At 37.5% G+C, this 15936-nt stretch overlaps 1 long non-coding RNA gene across 1 annotated transcript; it reads left to right on the plus strand.

The window, feature by feature from the left end:
* The first annotated feature begins 379 nt into the window (after positions 1–379).
* On the plus strand, positions 380–12208 carry LOC127016153 (uncharacterized). The gene is made up of 3 exons (XR_007766439.1): positions 380–500; positions 11101–11176; positions 11660–12208. It is a non-coding gene; the product is annotated as an uncharacterized LOC127016153 (long non-coding RNA).
* The last annotated feature ends 3728 nt before the right edge of the window (positions 12209–15936 follow it).

A 15936-nucleotide genomic window follows, 5' to 3' on the forward strand; every position in this document is an offset into this window, starting at 1 on the left:
CTTTTCCAGACTTTCTGTAGGAAATAATTTCTGCAGTATTTCTCATGAAGGAAACAGGCCTTGTCTAGGTTTTGCAGAACAAAGAAATCAATTGACAGTAAGAAAATCTCTAGCTGCCCAACATTGAGTCCTGCTGTGACAGGTTGATGGTCACAAGGCCCAGAAACTATTTCAGCTGTGAAATGGGGAACAAAGTTTACATACAGATAAAAAACCAATGTCACCTGATGATGATGATTAGGAACTGGACCTGTTTTCATCCATTTCACATCCTTGGAATAAAAGTGTGAGTTGAAAGCAAAGATAAGCCATTAGTGCCTTGGCCCATCCTGATTCCAGCTGAGTTGTGCCACTCTTCGAACAATTTGTGAAGGATGTTGCAATATGCAGAAGCTCTGAGGTATGCAATAAGATCCACAACTTGTATGAAAATGGAAGGGAGAAACCAGAGCAAAATGATTTTGGCCTTACTCTCACCATGGACAACCAAAAAGAGTGGGGTAAGGAAGACTTTTAGCAACTGTAAGTATATGTGTGTGAGCTGGTTGATCCTAAGCAGCAATGTGAAGCCTTAGACAATGAAATACTGCATAAAGAACCATCTGTCTAAGAAATAGTCTGCTTATCAGAGAGATGAATTCATTTACTACTGATAAAAATGACATATAAATCTAACAAGATACCTGTCAAAACTACCTCTCTGTTCACTTCCTTATCTGGAATATGTACCTTAACCCTATAGATAAAAAGAAAGACATAAGAGAATAGTTGGAAATTAGCCTGATTTGTACCCACATGCTTTCATTTGCGTCCGCTGCTATCAAGTGATTGACAGCATAACATAAATCAAGATTTTTTTTTTTTTACTTATTAATATAATATGAACTGCAAAAAGATTAAAGTCTCATTTACATAACCTGAGATGAAAGGAGGTGAAATATTATAATTATCTTTTCAAGCTAAATTTGCACTGCCATTTAAAATTAACCTATGCAAATGACAGGTTAAACCCCAGGAAAGCTTCAGCTCTGTTTGAAAAAAATACAATCAATTTCCAATCATGAATGTGTTTTTATGCTAGCCATTCAATTAGTCACTTGGATCCATAAACATATACTGGTATCATGAAAAAAAATTTTTTTTTTTTTGCATTGTTTTGTTCTTGGCTCTTAGACTCCACAAGATACTCAGGTTGTGAAGTCTGCATTCTTATTTGCATTGGGTAGCACTCTAAATATTACAAGGATTATCTATACAGTAATGTGATGTGTTGCTTAGCCTGAGTGAGGATAGTTAAGCACAATTATGTTCACAAGTAAGCAGACGAACTATATTTTTTACAGTTCATAGGTATATGGAATGACTTTGGTAAGATTTGCATGAGAAAGAAGACAGTTTTTTAAAGGATCCCACTCCTCTTGTGAATCAAAGAAAAAAGGAGAGAGATATATATTACTTTTTTTTCAGCAGAGCTGCAGGTTCAAGCACATATCAACTAAGGACCTTCATTACACCTTGGTTTATACATAGTCTGAAAGTATTTTCAAAAAAGAGAACCTACATTCCCACATAATTCCTCCCTGGCGTGGGAGGAATTGGAATACATACGCAGACACAGACAACTGCCCTTAGTAAACTGACATGTCTGATTGGGTGGATCCAAGAAAATTGAATAGGTTACATGAGCTATGAACTTTGCCTTAGTCAGGTGCCCTCCAGGCAGATATTTCACTCTTGGCTGTTGGTGGCCTCCTTAATCACGGTCAGCCTCAATTTTTTATTAAGGGCGAATAAAGAGATGGAAATTTTAGTGAATGCAGGCCAATGCCTTAATCAGTGCAGCAGGGTTTCATGGGAAGGAGGACTGAACTGGTCTGGAAGCTCATTTGTATGAATGAGGGAGCACTGTGCCTGAGACTTCAGGGACAGCAAATGATTTTCACTGCTTCTGCAGAGAAAATAACCCTACAGGGGTTCTTGACTGTCTTACTGGTAGTGTCTGCAGAAATTAACACAGAGCTGGAGAAGTTACTGTGAAGTGAACCCCCCCAAATTTCCCAGTTGGTAAGTGTTCATTTTTCAGAATTTGAGGTGGGTGGAATTTGAAAGTTGTGTAAACAGTCGATTTTGGTTTGGCAGGCAATCTAAACCAAATAGTTCTACAGGCAAAGGAGCAACAGAGGCCTGGTTTATGATGGATTTATGTCTTATGTCTCCTATGACACCCTCCCATCCCACTGCAAGGACCTCAAACTCAGCACTGAGATACTTCTAGATCTCTTCTGAGTTCCTGAGGACCATCCTCATACTGTTGTCAGTCCCCCTGAATCTCAACCTGCTTTCTGGTTTACTCACTGGGTGAGAGACAGTGTATGTGCTGGTCTAGAGCACAACACATGTAAATTGACCAGATAGATACTAAATATGTGTTGACCAGCCCAGCAGTGGCTGTCAAATACGAAGTTCTCTCTGCCTTTTCTTCAGTGGGAATACTAATATGGTCTCTACCGTCTCGTGAGACACCAATTTTCACAAAACTCACATAGTAGCTTTGAACTTGGACTGTCAAATTTCATAGAAATTAGTCAATGAGAGAGAGGAATGTCTGACACCCTGTGCAGTCGTGTCAGATGTTTCCTTGCCAGATCAGACTATAAAATTAAGGGGAGGGGAAGGGAAAGAGAAAGGGAGAGAATTATTCAAATAGTAATGAATGGAATATTTCTTGCTGAAATGAAAGACTGAAACATTTCATTTAGTTTGACACAAAAGGTTCCATTCACCGTGAAATAAAATATTTTGTTCTGAGGCGCTTATGAGAAAGTAAAGAAAATGAAAGACTAGAGTCAAAAGCTGACAGAGGAAAAACCCTACTCTTGCAAAACAAGTACTAAGAGCTATCTCTACATAGTGTTAGAGGTCTGAATTGTACGATTGTATTTGGAAGGGGGATTAACTCCCATATTTCACCTTGTTTTGGCACTGCTCAACTATCCACACCTTTAAAGTATCTGAAATTCTTCTTCATTTAGTTCCACTTTTCATGGATGCTTTCATGGTCACAGTGGGTGCACATGGATATGCACATGTCAGAGAGAAAGAGAGGAGATCTGTTTATAAACAAACTAAAACAGTATCTGCAGATATGGGGAGGAAATGAGAATGTTTCTACCCACCAGAAATATCGTGTTTGACACCCAAGCTCTCCAGGAATGAATATACATATAACTGTAGGGAGAGGACTTTATTTGGCTTGGTGTAGAGGTTAAGGTATTGTTGGCCATCTGAGAATTTGTATCAGGTGCTGAGCATTTATGGACAAGCATTTATCATTTAGGACTACAAACAACATAGCTCTTTCTCTGATTATTTTTGACACTCGGTTATCAAAAGTTTCTTTGCACTTCTGATCTTAAAACTTAGAAACAATCACCTGAGGTGTTATAGTACTGAGGTGTCATACTGATTTGTTGGTACTTTTATATACAGCATCTCAGGTCAGATGTTACTGAGTTGCTGGTGGCTAGGTTTGAAGAGGTGGGAGGAATGCCCTTTGAATTTCTGCTTTAGCAGCCCTGGAATGCTCCACCCTAACTGCAGGTCTTGGGAGGGTCAGGTGAAACTAGCTTTCCTTAAGAAGCTAAAAGATAAAGATGAAAAGATTTAGTGGCTTGTATAGTTCATTTGCCCATGGGAGGGGGCAAAGAAAGGGCAACTGCAGGTGTTAGCCTGAAACTCCCACCTGGCCACCATAGAGAATAAGGGAATAATTGCTTCTCAGTACCATTACCCAGCAAGAAGGGAGGTCTCCTTAGAAGTTTTTACTGAAGAGAGTCTTTGGCACATCACGTTAAAGAATATCCTGCTGAAAGTGGAGTTTGTGTGTAATGCTGTCAATAAGGGTTTTACTGTCATTTATTTAAGAACTTCTGTGATGTGTGGGCACTTTTACTGTTTTCCTCTAGAAGGACAAAAGACTCCACCCCAAAAATGTGTATTTGAATATTTCTTTTCCTAGGATATGTTCTGTTCTGAACCCAATCTGTTTTTATCTGGCTTTATAATAAGATGAATTAAGTCACTGCCTGAACATAAGTGAACTGTGATGCTTTCAAAGTCTGAGTTCTTTATGTTCTTATCACTGTTCTCTGATTGGTTTGATGAAATGATCTGATGATGCATTGTGTCATGTCTTTTATCTATTTTTTTCCTTGTTTAATGATTGTTATGTTGAAGAACTTCTGGTAATATTAGACTTTATAAGACGGCAAATCCAAAATTCATTCTACCCCAGATAACCTGGAACTCAAAAGTCTAGGTTTTGAATGCTTATCGCTCTCAGAATGCTACATTTTTCAGTCAGCAGTCTCACTCTGTGAACCCATGACCACAATACAGTGGCACGCAAGGTGCCCAAGTGAACCCTGAATGTGTTATGTCATATACTCTAAGAATTACGGATGATGTTGTGCTCTGATAAAGCTAATATCTTCTGCTGAAAATTAAGAGTATCTGTGCTTGCCATTGATTTTTAGAAAGATTATGAAAAGGCAAGGTGCACCTTGCATATAAGAGGTATTTATGTTCTCTTGAGTGTTTCACTAATATGTCTGTTGCTTCCAGATTACAAGTGTCTTGCATTTAGCCAGACTGGGGAGAGCAGGTGAAACAAATATGGACATACTCAAATTTAGTGTGCGTATAGCCATCAAACCGATTATATGGCATACTTCCCAGTTTTTGAAAATTGAACTATTCTTCAGAAAATTATATCAATCAAGAATCAAGTCCTCTAGTACCTGTTAGAGGCATACCAAAATGAGAAGTTACTGAGCTGGATTGTACATTCACACTGTGTCTTCATCTTTCTTTTTACATCTTTTCTAATGAGTAAAATGATCTACTCTCCAACAACATGCACAGTGCAGCTGATGCCTAAGTGCTATTGTTGCAGACTCCCTGCAAGCTTTGAGGTATCTGCATCATTTACACATGAGTTTGAGCTTTGGGAGGGCAGCAAGTTTCCAGTTATACAGGAATAGACTTTTTTTCTCCAAAGAAGTTAGAAAGACTGGAGAAAACTGGAATACTTTGTATCTGTCCTCATTGTCTCTTACTAGCCCTTTGGGAAATGCTTTCCTTAGAGAGTAATGTCAGCAGACTCCTTTAGTCCTTTACAGTGTGCTTGTAAAGGACTAAACCTTGTGCAAATAATCAGAGTAAGGAAAAATGATCCTTACCAGCAGATGCTGCAGTAAATGCAACAATAACAAGTGCAAAAATTTTGCCCTAAGTGGGAGAGTTTGCTTGTTAGCATTCTGTGAGCTCCGTGTTGCCAAATTTTGTTTATGTTGGAATCAGTTGTAAAGGGTAATAGCTGAAACCACTGAAGAACTGACCGACTGGCATGGTGGTTTAACCACAGTTTTATTTTAAAATAGGTTGAAACACAATTTTTAATTTTATAAAAAAAGATAGGAATATTCCTTATTAATACTTAAGCACCAAAATTACTTACAAATAGTGCCGAATTTTCCTTTCCATAGTGACTTTTTTGCTTAGGGTTAATTTCTAAAGGTCTGCATTTTATTCTGTCTGTAGTCTGAAAAATTTAAATTCTGAATGTATCTACAAGAATGATCATAGACCATCAGCAGCAAAGGAGGAATACATTCTCTGGGTTATCACTTCAGCACTGTGTACACAATATGTCAGAGTCTGAAACTTTCAGATTAATTACTAGTCCTGGCGATGCTGTATGTGTTTTGTTGCCCTTCAAGCTTGCAATTAATATTCAGACAGTTGTGAAGGGAGGATAATTTGGTGATTTTCAGTTTATTCTTCCAGGGAATAAACAAGAGAAGAGAATACATATTTCTCTTTTATTGCAGCTCAGAATCAGTTGATAAAGTTGTGTCTGCAACTGTACACAATCAATGTCAGTTAGAGTACAACTTTATTAAAGTTTTTTTTGAATTTACATAACTTTCAGCACCATTACATGTATAATTTATCATGACGATGCAGTATCTTTGTAGGGTATTTATAAGCTTTGTGCAGTGGGGCAGAATTTCAACCTTGGTCCTTCATTAAATTTTAATTTAATAACTTAGCTAAACTAGGTGAGCACTGATAGCAAGAACACCAAGAGCTTTACCAGTTCTTTAAATGAAAATGCTCTCTGTGTTCAGCGCCTCTGCAACCCTGCGGGACAAAGTTTAATGTGCTCACGAAAATGTGTTTACTTTCAGCATGTTCACTAAGTTTTTTCTTCCAAACATATTTACCAGCCTATGGTATGATGTTACAGCCAAATGGGTGCAGATTTGAAGTATTTCATTAAAAAATAATTTTAAAAAAATTATGGGGATTTTGCTTGGAAAAGGAAGTGATGAGGAAAACCTGAGTTTTCTCTGCATTTCTCATTTTTTTCAGTTCATATCACTTTGCTAGCCAGAGCTCAAATAAGATCTGATTAAGCAAAAACAATTTCTACAACTTCTAATCAAATAATGACAAATAAAATTAATTCAGGAGTTAAGCATGGTTTTGAAAATAACTTAAATTCCTGAGAATAAAGCCTGGTGGATTGGGGCAATACTTGAATATGTCAGTGATTTTTCCTGAGATTAAAAAAAAATAAGAAGGGAAAAAAAAACAATTAAAATCTTGATCTTGCAGTAAAATTCTTTTTGTATGTTCCTGTACTGCTGTCGAACCCCAATAGTGACATTGGGGGATTTGTTTCAGGACTTGAGATGCTCATTTCATCTAATGAATTAGTGGTTGACTATTTTTTTTTCTCCCATTGGTGATATGGGTCACCACCCCTGAGGGGGGATGTTCCACCTTAGTTGGTGGATCCCTGTCTGACAAAAAGCAGTTTGCATATCTCATTTGTATTTTGTTGCACAGCTGCTGGTTGTCTCAATTAGTAGGCTCTGAGAGAGAAGCCATGAGCTATTGCAACACTTGAACAAAAGTGCCAGGTTTTGAGTTTGATAGGTGTCATTCCAGTGATACTGGACACTCAGCTCTGCAAGTGATACCAAAGGAGGCCTTGGTGAGGCTGGGAATTCAGCCCTTAGTTTCCTTAGCTGGACGTCGAAAAAACATAGCTGTTTGAAAATTTATGCCTAATTCCACAAATGTTCTGACTCCTAAAACTATACTTTCTGCATTGTTTTACAACCAGAGATGCTTTAGGGGGTTGTTTTTTGTTTTCTGTGTAGAAAAGATGATCTGTTTCCAGTGGTGCCTCAATATCAATGAGGATAAAGGGTTCATTATTGACATACACGTCATTGGAAACTGCTGAGAATAAGAGATAAATAACTGATCTTGCACCCATCAAAATAAAAAAAAAGTCAATTTCTATTGATTTTGATGTGTCCTAGACAAAGCCTCAAGTGAATGAAGATCTATTCCATTCCGTTTCAGTCATACTTGGTATTGGTCACTGGAAGTACTCTTTCTGGAGTCAGTAGAGTTCTTAATCTCCCAGAAATGTGGATATTCGGTAGCCTGTGACACTGTTCTTGCTTACTAGTATGCATAATTTCTCACATAAAATACTCCAAGATTATGTAGAATATTAAATACAAGTAATGCTATTCTGAGAGTGAAAGAAAATGGAAGGGAAAAAACCCCCCAAACTTAAACCTCTCCCCTATCCACCCCCAAACCTCCCTCTCCTACGCTAGAAATAGAAACTGTGATGAGAAGTGACATTGTGGCTTTGAGACTTTCTTTGGGCTGCAGACAAAAAGAACAAAGTTAACCTTGTTATATTTTTCCTTCCATAGTCTGAAGAAGGCCACATGGCTGAGATTTCACTTCTCATTTCTATTTCCAGGGTATATTTTCTCATCCTCTTCATAAAAGAATGGATTTTATAGCTACGTGTTGATCCAGCAGCTGGCTTGTTTTTTAAATGAAAACGTTATCTGTTTGTTATTCAGATACAATTTTAAGCAGTTTTGCTCAGCATATTTGAATTCAAAATCCTATTAAAGGTGCAATATTCCTCTGCCACTTTGTCCCCCACTTTGCTGACATTCAGTTTCTCCATTTTAAATAGAAATATAATATTGTATATCTATTCAGGGTGATGTAATTTCCAGCACTGAATTACCAGTCATTGGACAGGATGTTCACCTTCCTATCATGGAAATTTTGTATTCGCACACGTTTCCCTCTACATTTAAAAAATGCATTATTGGTCTGGCTATCTTGCAATTGCTTTACAGCAACACTTTCTTTTTAAATCTAGAAAACTTATCCCTTTGCCTCCTACCATCTGATGGAAGTCATGAGAATTGCTGAGTTAAGATAAACACCCTCATTTTGTGGTAGAGAGGGGAGGGGGTTGAGAAGCAAAATGTTAATTTGTTTTAAAGTTAAAAGTACTGACCCATGCACTGAAGATAAGCATATCTAATTTTAAATCTTCCATATCTATTGTAATGTCTAATTGCATAGTTAAATGAGCTGTAAAAGCAGAAATGCCGCTGTAACCTCTAAACAATTTTACACAGTTTTAGAACATTTGAGATAACAGAAGAAAGCTTAAAGAAGCTTTTCTCCTCTAGTAATACTAGTACTTCAGAGGACAGAGTTTATTGAACAAGAGAGTCTTTCTGCTTGGACAGCACTTTCCTGTTACTCTGGACACACTTTAGATTTAAGGAGGCAATTGAATGCATCATGTGGGCTATGAACACTCTAAAAAGGTCTAAAAACATTAGTGGATGTGTCACTCAGTGCTCAATTCTCATCTCGGATTGATGTAATGCTGGAATAACTTGATTGGCTTCAGTAACTTTATTCTAAATTAACATAATTGCTATCATAATTATTTAGCCTACAGAAGCATCTGGAGCCCCTAACTAGGTCAGGGCACAATTTCGCTAGGCTCTCTGCATTACACATGCACATACAGATTAATGTGTCAGAGAACTCTATATATAGACTGTTTCTATCTGAATACTTCGCTTGGGGCAAAATAAAACAACGGAGAGGTGAATCCACTAGTCTGAGTGCTGGCCTCTGTCACTGACTTCACAGAAAGTCCCTTAGACTTTCTGTGCCTCTGTTCTCTTTCTAGAAAATGCTGACGGTAGCACTTCTCTTGTTTTATGAGAATAAGTGCATTTAAGATTGTGAAGTGCTCAGGCACCATGGTAATGGGGATGCATAAGTGTTGTGGATAGACCAGGTAATCTGCATCCAATTGTTCATGCTTTGTAGCCCTTAATGACAGATACTTTGGGGGAGTTGCTTGTATCCTGAAGATGAGCTGTACAAGAATATAAGATTTTTGACTACTGAGGGGTAAAAAGGAAAGTACCAAGTAGCTGTAAAATAATACCTTTTCTACAGACTGTAAAAGAGTGCAAGTTTAATGGCAGCAATGGTAGTTTCTAAGGTTAAATGAAATCGCAATACTGTCTTTACAAAGTGGGAATCACATACACGTTGTATAGCACATCTTGTGTTTCCTGTAAATATAACCTGCGACTTTTTGTTTCTACTCAGAAATCTGAGTCTAGTGATGCTGTAGGCAATAAAATAATTTCTCTAAAAGCACAGTATGTATTGTTCCTTAACTCTGCCCTATCTGAATTGTTATTAAAGTAGTTTGTTGTGCCTAGCAAACAGAAAGTACTAGGACAGGAGCTGAGTGGCAGTTGCATCAAATTAATTTGGGATTCTGAAGTATCTTAATGTTCTTAGGGTGACTGGCTTCAGTGGAGCTAGAATATAAATTCAAGACATTTGAAGATGACCTGATTAAACCTTCTTTTTATTTCCCAAACTATCAAGAATGACAGACATTGTCAAAGAGAACTTGCCAGATTTTATTCTTTCAGGGCCTGACAATTTTTGCTAGAAAGGAAAATGAGTTATGTAGAGAGACGAATTTATTTACCACTTTTTTTTCACCAAGATTAGAAGGGTTTCAACTAGCTCTTCTGATAACACATCTTAGTACTCTGCAAGCTAGTGACAATTATGTGACCGTCACCAGAGTGACCAAATACATTGTGATCATTCTTCTGATATCTGGGTGAAATACGAAAGTCTTTTTATCTGCTTTTTAGTTATATGGAATCCAGACTCAAAACAAGTTCCTTAACAACTTTCTGTAGAAGTACTGGCCCACAAGGGATCTGGGCCCAAAAGAATTCATTCCCCAAGCAGACAGAAACCTTTTTGTAAATGAGAGAATGGAATTTGTGTCCTTCCAAATTTTCTACTAGTGCCTCTTTCACTGAGTAGTTTTTTTGGCTGCAGACTCTGCAGACAGCTTAAGTTAAACTCGGGATGGCCCAGCGCTGTAACAGAAATGTTGGAATTACAGGAATATGCTCATGCAGCAAAAGGCCTGAACAAAGTCTTCTGTACCTAGATATCTGTGTCTAGATAAGCTTTTTAAAGAACAGCCTTAATATTAATATGAACACACACCTTTTTTAATTTCTTGCTTGCCCTGAATTCAATGGCAAAACCTGAGAGTGTTCTGACGAGGCCAGGATACCAAAGTCTTTTAGATGCTTTGTTTTGGTTTCCTTTTAACTTTGTATAAAAGACCTATCTTCCTTACATCTTTATCAGTGACTGATCAGTCTGCATTTTAAATGCTTCAATACTTTCTCAGTATCATCTTAGGATTCTCCAGCCAGGACAGGCTTGCATGACTTGTGCAGTCCTGCTGCAGTGGTGGTTGTTTTTTGCTTAAGTTTTCTATCATGACGTAGATGTCTGCAGCTGGAAGTTTGTAGAGAAATATATGACTAATACTGTGCCTCAGTATTATATAATCAAAAGTAATGCCTTCTTGAAATACTAGTGTCTTTGAGGATACTCCCTTCCGAGTAAACAAAAAGCTTCACCTGTGAATTTCCAAATATCATGACTTTCATGGGAAAGATTGTGAGTAATCCATCTTTAGCAAGCCTATGGTAAAAGATTAATGGATTATTTGCTTTGAGAACAGTGGAAAGAAATGTACGACTCTGCTTTTAAATTTGTCAGAAACCTAACTATATAATTGAGTTTAAGTGTGAAAATGTCTTAACTGCAATTGTTTCTTGACAGTTGATTTCTCAAATGAGGGAGACTTATGCAGTTGATCCACAGAAGACCAAAGCATTGGCTTACTGTGCCATATAAAGTGAGCATAAATGTTTTTGCATTGTGTCAAGATGTTTGTATCGCTGGTTTTACTTATGCCACTGTTAATAACATACTGTTGTTTTAGTTAGCCAGTGTTGGAAAGGATAAAATTAATGTTATTAATTCAGCTACAAGGTTTGTGGATCTGTGGGCAATTGAGCAACATAACTAGGGGTCACTACCTGGATTAATGATGCTTCATGTCTTGGATTGATCATATTTAAATGTTAATCAATTCCAACCAAATGCCTGATGCTGGTTCTTTCATTTTTTTCAATTTGTTATTTGTCAGTAGTACAAAATCAAACAAAGATATTAAGCTCCCATGTCAATTAAACTGCTGTTGCTACCATAATTAGCAGCTGCTTCTTCTGATGACAAGTTTAATTAGAAATATCTATACTAGTTTTTACACGAATATGGCAATTTGTTCTTGATCAGTTAAAGTAACACTGCATTTCTCCTGTATTTTTACTAACAGATAGTATCCCAAGGCTTCAGTTATCATCTTAAGTGACTGGCAAGGAAACTGGGATGAGTGACTTAGAAGACTAAGTGATTTACCAACTGATATAGAAGACTTTTGAGAATGAACGAGAGGATGGCAAGGTCAAATAAAAGTCTGATCCAATGCCATTCAGGTCAATAGGAAGATAACCTTATATAAATTCCCACTGAAAATGCTTTCTCTGCACTTATTAAAACAACTTCTTCTCTGATATTGAATGAGAATTGTTACAGACCAAGTACTCCTTTTGTGTGTGTGATGCTTATTGGACAAGGAAGATCGATTTGCCTTTGTCAGTGTCTTTACATTAAAATGAATTTTTTTCCCTCTAACCTCTTTTCTGGCACAAAATTTTGTCTGATCTTGGCCAAAGCATTTAACCCCTTGATGCCTTGATCATAGGTTTCCAATCATTCTTGGAGACAGAAAATTTGTGTCTGAAATATGAGAGTTTACAGGGTGACCATATGCCCCATCATTGTGGTATGCGTTATATAAGTGACTTTCATACTCCTGATTATATTCCAGCTGGTGTCAATGACACACAGTGTGCTAATAAAATTTATATGTAAGGATAACACTAGAGGATATAGTAACAGGGTTGAAACAAACATTTCCAGGAAAGCACTGCTTTCCCCTTTTCTCTAAGTGACTACAACAACAACATCTCCTTCCATTCTCTGGCTTTCACTGAATATCTGTTTATTCCTATACATAATGGTGTGAGCAGGGATCAGCAACACTGTAGGAAAGATTTTATATCTGAGTCATAGAATTCAGAGATGGAGAAGACCTATTTCATGCTGTAGTCCTTCTTCTTGTTCTGGATAATTTCTGTGCAAATATAATTTTCTCTCATTGCTTTCAGAGCATCTGCACCAAAATAGTATATGAACACATGAACTGGAGTATGCGAGTTAATATTTTATCATAGAAAGCTCTGGGTGCCTATGACAACAGTGTGAGAAGCTCATTAAAGAGGTCTGTGAGTGTTTTACTAGTAGGATTATACTGATAACACCTGCTTCTTGCATAAAGGAAGATTTTTCTTCTGGTTGGTTGGATGAAACTGGTTGCTTTTATTACCTGTTTATTATTGAAATTCACCTCTCCTGAGAAGGACAGCTTCTTTTGTACAAGAGAGACTGCTGAAAGCAAAGACAGTCTATCACTACATTACATTTCTGCACTTTTCTTCAGCTTTTGTGGTTCTAATAAGCTACTAGAATGAAGTCTTAATGTCAGTAGCCATACAATATGTTGGTTTTACTTCCATTATGGAATCTCTGGTTTCAGTTACCCGGCGTTGCTAGTGAAGGTAATGTGCTTGTGATCAAAAATAGATTTTGTCAGTAGACTCAGTACCAAAAATGACAAGTTTGGCTTAGCAGTTGTTAAAAAACCCTGAACTTCTTGTCCTCTAACTTCATTGTATGGTACTACAATTTCCACAAACCTAATTGCAAGAAAAAATTGTACAAAAATTGTACAGAGATGGTCCTAGACAAGAGAGAACGGTATGACCTGTGTTTCTGGAATGCAGGAAATTTAGTGAAATAGGCAGAAAGGACTTCTTTACAACTTTTCTTTTTTTTGGGGGGGGGGGAGGGGAGGGAGGTTGTTTTTGTACTTCTTTTTTATTTTCACGGTTATTTTAATTTCCACTGATTCTATCTTTTGTCTTCAGCTTCTTCTGCATAAAGTAAAAGACTTTACCCTGCCATCTGAATACCACTCTAGGGTCTTCTCCCCCTCCAAAAGCACTGTAAAAAGACTATCTCTGGATTTGGAGAGGTGTCGTGGTTTAACCCCAGTCAGCAACTAAGCACCACACAGGCATTTCCTCCTCCCCCCTCCCAGTGGGGTGAGGAGGAGGAAAGGAGAAAAAAAAAAAAGTAAAACTCGTGGGTTGAGATAAGAACAGTTTAATAACTAAAGTAAAATATAATACTAACAATAGTAATAATGAAATATAATAATAATAGTAATGAAAAGGAATATAACAAAAAAAAGGAGGGGGGGGAGAAAAAAACCAGTAATGCACAATGCAATTGCTCACCACCCACTGACCAACGCCCGGTTAGTTCCCGAGCCACGATCCGCACCTCCTGGCCAACTCCTCCCTGTATATATACTGGGCATGACGTTCCATGGTATGGAATATCCCTTTGGCTAGTTCGGGTCAGCTGCCCCGGCTGTGCTCCCTCCCAGCTTCTTGCACACCTGCTTGCTGGCAGAGCACGGGAAACTGAAAAGTCCTTGGCTGAAGATAAGCGCTACTTAGCAACAACTAAAACATCAGAGTGTTATCAACATTATTCTCACACTAAATCCAAAACACAGCACTGTACCAGCTACTAAAAAGAAAGTTAACTCTGTCCCAGCCAAAACCAGGACAAGAGGTCATGCTATTTTTTTTTTCCCCACAGTGTTTTTAGAAACTTTATTAAAATAATTTGCAAAAGGCAAATGATAAAATTCTTCTGACTCTAAGAATCATATTAAGAGTGGATTTTGCACTTAGTATTTGAGCATTTCAACTTCTAAGGCAGACTTCTCATTATCATACTAGGGCATGTTACAGAGTTCAGTGACCAGAAGCGCCAAGAAGTAATTAAAAAAAAAAATCTCGAATGATATCTAATTAAAAACTGTTTCAGGCAGAATGAATTAAACTTAGCCTTAAAGTTGCTTATTGCATCCATCTTCCTGATGTCTGAAGGAGCTGAGTTGCAAAGGTGAATAATATAATGGTAAAAAGCCCTCGCAGTAGCCAGAAATAGAGTAATCAACAATCAGCTGGAATTACAGAATAATCGGGAGTGGTGAATTACATCATCAAATCTCTTGGCTTGGCAAGAAACATCAAAAAAAAAAAAAAAGTTTAATTGGCTACCAAATCTAGAGCCTTAGATGTCTTTGTGGCGGGTGATGGTGTTGTATGACATTAATCAGACCCTTGGGTAGAAGCCAATACAAGGTATTAAGAGGAGTGCTAATACACTGGGATGCTTTTTGCAGGTCAGCATTTTTGCTGTAGCATTTGGAATTACCTGGTCTCTGTTCAGCAGAAACGCAGGAAGGACAGCAAGCAGAGAATTATAATAAACAATCCGTTATGCAATCAAGAGCAAAAACTGAGCTTTGTATGGACAGAGTCGATTCAGTTCAGCAGCATTTCTTAGCATTGTAATGAAGATGCTCAACAGAGAATAATCTCCAAGGGTTGCCATTTTTAAGCCTGATTGATCAGGTTTTTATGAAAAGAACCTGAATAAAGTGATCTATAGATATGTTATGCCCAGAGACTAGAAGTTGGAACTTATCATACCTACCATAGTTTTTCCATTTTCACGTCAGTGAAAAAAATCAAGAACACAGCACAGAGTACTGGAGGTAGTAATTTTCCAGCAAAGCAGTGTATTAAAAAGTTGTATTTCTGGAATTGGAATGGTTCAGTGCTCCCGTATCCTGTGTTCAGGCATCTTTACATCAAATCAGAACCATAACTTTTACAGATCACTGGCTTGCTATTTTTGGTTCAAGACCTTTAAGCTTCTAGAGATATCAGTATTTCACGCACAAAATATCTACGTGGTTAAAAATTCTGAATTTTCATACTGCTTGTCTGTCTCAGTGTCTTTCAAAAAAAAAAAATCAGACTGAGATCAGCTGAGGATGGAAAGAAGACTTTAACTGTCTAGAAAAAGGAACTGGGAGATACAGATAATCCAGCTCTGGACTCTGAAACCATCCTGATGTCTCACTGGCAACACTAATTGTCTTCTCTGCAGTGCTATCAGACTTGCTCTGCAGTCTGATAGTCTGATCAAGCCTTTTTGTCATATGACATCTTAATATGTCTTCCAGTCTTTCTGCTGGAAAATCTATTTACCTCTCTTCCCTTCATCCCATCCCAGTACCATGTTCTTCCTGGCTGCTTCCCCACTCTTAATGTAACTCTCAAACAATGTGTCTGTTAAATAGATATGCATTATTATCCAAATTCTCATCCATTCCTGCAGCAACATCTTGTGTCTGTAATACTACTAAAAGGTATGATTGGAAACCCAGTTCAGTCACAAAGCTTAAATCTCCAAAGCAGAATTTAGTGACAACAACAAAAAGGAATCAAAGCTAGCTGGTTTGGCCATTATGTATGTACAAAGAAGGGTATCTGATATTTACCATTTTCTGTTCTTCACAAAAGAATCCTTAATTATTTAAAAAAAATATCAGTAATTCACTAT

Source organism: Gymnogyps californianus, chromosome 4 (genome assembly GCF_018139145.2).
Source record: "Gymnogyps californianus isolate 813 chromosome 4, ASM1813914v2, whole genome shotgun sequence".
NCBI lineage: Eukaryota > Metazoa > Chordata > Aves > Accipitriformes > Cathartidae > Gymnogyps > Gymnogyps californianus.